Below are 6,532 nucleotides of genomic sequence, written 5' to 3'. Positions count from 1 at the left end.
AGGAGAAGAGCTCTCTCTTGAGAATTTACAACCTAGACCTGTAGGTCTGGTGCCTGATTTTATGAGACCAGTACACAGTGAGGAACTTAAGATTCTACCCCAGCTTCTTGGCGAGAGGCAAGCGCCTGATCTTTTCTGGAGGAATTTAACTTCAATCCAGTGATGAAGAAGCCACACAGATAAAAATGGGAAGAAAATGTCCATTCTGTCAAAAATCGACACACAGTTTGGGTGTGGTGGCACACACCTTGAAACCAGGGCTTGGGAGGGTGAGGCCCTCCCAAGTTTGATCACAAGTTTGAGGCCACCCTCCACGACTTAGGGTGGCCCTAAGCAAGCAAGAACCTGTCTCAAGATAAAACGTAAAACGGGCTGGAGATGTGGCAATCCCTGGTACCAAAAGAGAAAAATAAATAAATAAATAAGGGACACTCAGAAACAACTGATAATTATTAGCAACAACAAATGCTAAAAATGACCCATAAAGACTTCGCATGTTGGAATAATTAGAATATACATAACCATGTTGCTTATTATATCCATAGAAAATGTTAAAAAATAAATAAATAAATCAGGGAATTAAGACAACAAAAAATGACCAAAGGGATCTTGCAAAAAAAAAAAAAAAAAAAAAAAAAATCCAAGAGAACTTGAAATAAAAATTAAAAATTCAGTAGATGGATTAGATAGAGTAAGCAACGCTGAAGAGAAAATAAAAATAAAGCAGAGTACAGAGTGGTAGAGAATGAGAGATGGGAAAAACAAGGAGCCGTTAGTGCGAAATGGGAAGCGGAATGAGGTCCACCTGCATAAGGAAGCGGAGACCACGGGGAGGCGGCGGGAGGCCTTCCAGCACCCGCATCGCGGTGTCAGTGGCGGTAACGCGACGGGGATGGTGAGGAGTGGAACTCCGAGGAGTAGAGAAGGGAGGCAGGGAGACGGAAAGCAGGAAACGGGACGTCCCCTCCTCAAATCCTGGCCCGGGGCGGGGGAAGGCCAGCCGGCGCCAGGAGGGCTGCAAAGGGCCTGCCGGGAGCTCTGCGCGCACCTGGGAGGCCCAGAGGAAGCCCTGCCCGGCGCCCGCGGAGGGAAAGGGCAAGGAGGCTGAGGCTCCGCCCCAGAGCTCCGGCGGCCTTTCCCGCCTGCGGCTCTGAGAGTCCCCCGAAGCCTAAAGGAGACCGCTCAGCTCGTCCACTGCGGTGGATGGACGCGGCTGCCCGCGGACGGGCTGCTGGGCCGGGGGCTCCGGCCGCGCACACTGGCTGCAGGGAGCCGGCCGCAGGCAGAGGAGGGGAGGGAGACCGAGGCAGGAGGCCGCGGAGAGGCTCCGTGCGCTTCCAGGCAGCTCCCGACAACTCGCCCCGTTGGCACAAGAACATGGACATGCAAGGGTGTGTCGTGGAAAGTGCCAGCTAGCACTCTCCAGGGGGCCTCCGGATTGCCTTGTGCTGGTGACGCTTCAACAGCCGCGGACGTTGCCGGCAGTGTGGGCAGAACGGCCCGGGATGTAAAGCTCTCCGTGCAGCTTCCTGAAGTAACTGTTCTGTCAACTGCACGTGACTCTTTCAGCTGAAAGAAAAGAAGGCGCAGCTGTTTTGTTGACATTCTAGACGCTTCTAAATAAGTGGGGTTTTTTTTGTTTTGTTTTTTTTTAGTACTGAGAATTGAACCGAGGGGTATTTTGACACTGAGCTACATCTCCAACCCCCTTTTTTATTTTGGGACAGGATCTTGCCAAGTTGCTGAGGTTGACCTTGAACTTGCAATCCTACCTCAGCCTTCCGAGTCACTGGGATTACAGGGTTGTGCCACCATGTCTGGAAATCAACACAATAAACACACACACACACACACACACACGCACACACATAAAATGGGAATTGAGCAAGACAACATGGGTCTCTGAAAAATAAATGTTAAAGAAAACCATTCACAAAATAATATGGTGTAATTCTCTTCCTATAAGGCTAAAACCTGACAATATTTAACAATATATTGTTTGGGGATAAACACACAAAATAAAGAAAAGCAACAAAATGACTTAAAATCCGAGGCAGTGGTGAGCTTTGAATGGAAAGGTAAGGACGCAATTAGGGAGGTACAGAGAGGGCGTCCTGAGATACCAATAATATTCCATTTCACAACCCAGGTGATGGGTATGTGGGTGTTTATTCTTTTGCATACTTTAAAAAAAAAAGACAAAAATATACAGTATATAAAATATACAGCACATATCTTACATATACATATATGTACCCATTAAAATATAATTAAATTACACACAGCCAAAGGTGGGGGCACTGGAGCCCCCCTCATGAAAAGCCCTGGCCTCCTGAAGCAGCCTTGTCAAATCTACAGAAGGCTGTCCTGAGCTGCATCACTTTGTGTGATGCCAAGAAAGGAAAGCAGCTAAGCAGCTCTGAAGGTGACTGACTTCTGCCTGGGGACTCACTTGGAGCGAGTTCTTCAGTTCCCTCAATCCTGGGCTCCTTAGGCAGGTGAGCTGACATCTTAGCAGCACTGGTACACACACAGGCCTGGAAGGGGCGGCCCATCTCTCCTGGAGTGACAGCAGTTTGTTGTGGGGGGCTGCTGGTGAGGGTGAGCAGCCCCCAGGCCCTGTTTCTAGCCAGAGCTGTCTGGTTTTATCCATCTTACACACAGGGCCTCTGAATACTGTTCTGTTTTAGGGACTCCACTTGGAAAAAAGTGTGGACAGAATTTAGCGGAATCCCAGCTTTCTGGAGTTGGGAAAAGAAGGCAGATCACTATTGTTTTCATTCTACAAATGCAAAAACAGAGGTTGAGGATATGAATTAATACTGACTTGAGCGAGATTATGCACTTTAAAAACTGATTTAAAAAAAAAAGTACCATTCTTGGTGACCAAAAGGTGCACCCAACAAATTATTTGCACTGCAGCAAATTTTAGGATTGTGTGTTCTTTCCTCTTATTATGAGACGAGATATCTCAGGGCCAGAGAGCAAACAGCAAGAGCTGGCCTGAAGCCAAAGTACACCAAGCTGAGCTGAATCCAGCCTGCCTGGTCCACGCGGGGGTCTGTGCTTCTTACCACTTACACACAGCAGTAAATCCCTCCTGGATGGGGGTGTCTCCCATCTCTATCGACTCTCACCACCTCAACCTGAAGGCTCAGAGCCAGTGGATGAGCAGTCTGAGCTCCTCTGAGCTAAACTGAGGCAAATTAACTTAGGCCAACCTCAGCAAGAATGTCCTTTATTCCCCTCACTCTCTGCCACACCCACCTAACTTGCCAATTTTGCTGGAAAGGTCAAGCAGCCAGTCTGTCCAAGAACATAATGACTAGTTTACTGCTCTCTTGTTCGCCAGCCCTGAACAACTGGCGCGTGGGCCAGTCCTTGCTGGGATACACAGTATTTGCAACTGTGCTAATTAGGCAGCTAGAAGAAAAAAATGGGCATTTAAAAAATATTTTTAGTTGTAGATGGACACAATACCTTTATTTTTATGTGGTACTGAGTATCAAACCCAGTTCCTCCCACGTGCCAGGCAAGCGCTCTACCATTGAGCTACAACCCCCGCCCAGAAATAGGCATTTTAAACTTCTTGGTTAAATGAAGATTGAAATTAGTATCTAGACACAGCTGGATTTCACTGAGAACTGGATGGTTGGGATATAAGAATGAATTTGATATTCTAGCCCCAAATTTGGGTTACAATTTAACTATTAGACTGGTCAAGATTTTTCAGTCTGACTTTGGGCAGGAATGATTCCTTCTTGAGCTTCACCAGAGACTTTATTCAGTAACTCTTGTGGCATCTGCACATTGGTAATACTACATAAACATTTTTACCTGAAGGTGACAGAAGGACATGTTGATTTTTGACTGGTGCTACCAAATTGAATGTTCCATCAACAAAGAAGGATGACTTATTTTCAAGTCCTAGTAAGGCAGCTTTGTGCAATCCCTCAAGATGCTGTTTTCAGAAGCACTTGAAGACCATCACCACACTGATTCATTTCTGGTATCTTGCGTGCCTCACAACCTTAAATTTGGAGGCATTTTTCTTAGCTCAGGAGTGTGAAGTTTTTCCTGAGTTTAGCTAAGTAATATCCCATTTCCCTATTTAATTATTGTAAACTTATGATTTTTAACTTGTTTACAAAATTTACTTAACTGATGCTTTATTGGACTGTAATATTTACACTTCACATAACTGACAAAACACCTAAAAAAAATGCTCACCTGTACTTGAAATTATTGACAACTGCAATAAATCCCAATGCCACGCTTGTTCAAGCTAACGAAGCCGTCTGGCTGATGTGGTTGGATCTCAGTAACCTGTGATCAGCCACTATCAAGCGCTTAATCAGGGAGGCTTGGAATTCTCAGTCTTCCTTTTCCCTCTTCAGGGGCTCACAAAGGTCTGCAAGATGCTTTCCTAACGTCCTTTCCAGTCCCTTTGTGTTGCCTTTGGTTCTGGAGTTTCATCTCTGCGGATGTCCACTCAGCGATGACCAGGTTTAGACAGGCCGGGCTGTGCGTGGGTTTTGTGGGCTCATCCTCACAACCCTATCAGGAAGTGTTCTGGCTGTCCCTATTTTACAGGTGAGGAACAAAGCCTGGGGCATAGTCTAGGTTGATGAGTGCTGAAGGCTCACATCTGATTTTCAGATATGAACTGTTATTTTTCGGGCAGGAATTGCAGCTCAGTGGTGGAGCACTTGCCTAGCTCATGTGGGGCACTGGATTTGATCCTCAGCACCACATAAAAATAAATAAAGGTATTGTGTCCATCTATAACTAAAAAAATATTTTTCTTCAAAACCATCCCTGCAAATTCAAGGTAGCGAGTCCAGGCTGAATAAGCTGTTGAGACCCAAACAATGTGAAACATTCCCCCTTGTCCTCCTGTGGATCTCCAGCTTTGTTCCCTTTCTACTACTAACTCCACACATGTGGGTTGAGACCCTTGTCTCTGGGTTCATTTCACATGCTTCTTCTGCAAACGGCCCCAAAGAATCCCAACATCCCTCATGCACCATGTCCTTACAGTGGTTCTTTGGCTGTCTTGGGGACTCTGATGTTTGCCTTGCCCTAATGATAAGTTGACTATCACTTCCCAGCAAGCAAGGTCCCTTTCAAACTCCCATCCCACCCACACTGGGAAGCAGGGGGTTCGCTTCCAGCCCAACACCTGCGCCTGAGATTTGTTCTTGTATTCCGCACCCTATGGTGTGTACATCATGTGGTGAGTCTCTGAGTCTTTAAGGTGCTTGAAGAACAAGAATGATAGCTGTGCTGCTCACTCTAGCTACACCTGACCAGGCCTAGTCTATGGACTCGATCACATGACCTAAGGACAGTGTCGCCTTTTTCTATGTTCTACAATGGTGCTATCATCTTGAGACCAGAAATACTTAAAATGACTTAAAACTAGAACTTAAAATGTCACACTAATGACATTTCAATGGTTCCTAATGACTTCATGATTCCTGCTGGAAACCTACAAAGGTGCTCTGTATACAGGCAGTGCTCAGAAATGCTTAGCTATCCATGGTTCAGTATCACATCAAATACAAAGCAGGTGCCACTTAGAACTCAGCTGAGATATGCAAACACCTGAACTGAGGTTTCTCAGACAGCACTGCAGAGGAGCAGGAGCCAGGCCTTCTAAGCACATCGCATTACTTCATTCAGGATCTGTAAGAGGCAACTGTTACCACCTGATCTACAGCCAGGGACTCACTCTGTGGCTCAGTATTCAAGTCACTCGTTCATATTCAAGCCAGAATATGGATAAGCATAACCACTAGGTTAAAAAGGTAGATAGAGGAGACAGGATTAGTGAACACTGACAATGCATCACATATTAATTTCAAAATTATTTCAGCCTATGGATTTTTATTTTTTGTTTCCATTGCTTAACCACTGAACCACATCCCCAGCCTTTTAAAAATATTTTCTTAGGTGTTGATAGACCTGCATTTTATTCATTTATTAATATGTGGTGCTGAGAGTTGAACCCGATGCCTCACCTCACACATGCTAGGCAAGTGCTCTACCAGAGCCACAACCCCATCACCCCCCCCCCCATCCTTTGTACAGACAGGGTTTCACCAAATTGCTTAGGGTCTTCCTAAGTTACTGAGGCTGGCTTTGAACTCATGATCCTCCTGCCTCAGCCTCCCAAGAAGCTGGGATTACAGGCGAGTGCCAGCGTGGCCAGCTTCTAAAGATCTTACATCTTAAAAAACCAGACTGTTTTGCTCTTTGCTTTAAGTTAGATACCACTCCAGTGTTGGTGCAGGGTGGCTCCATTTTACAACCTATGGCCTTTTAAAATCCTGTAGGTGATAATTCTTAATATTCAAGGCAGTTTTAAAATGTGCAGACCTGGCCTTTGATGCAACTATCAATGTTCGCCTCTCTTCTGTCAAAGAGGGTCTGGGATTATTGTGTAAGGTGTAACAATACGATTTTGGATTTGTCACAGAATGTGGAGCAGGAAGGCCATGAGGTCTGCTCAGGACCTGCTGGCAGGCAC

Source organism: Sciurus vulgaris, assembly GCF_902686455.1.
Source record: "Sciurus vulgaris genome assembly, chromosome: 8".
NCBI lineage: Eukaryota > Metazoa > Chordata > Mammalia > Rodentia > Sciuridae > Sciurus > Sciurus vulgaris.
This window is presented reverse-complemented; position numbering follows the sequence as displayed.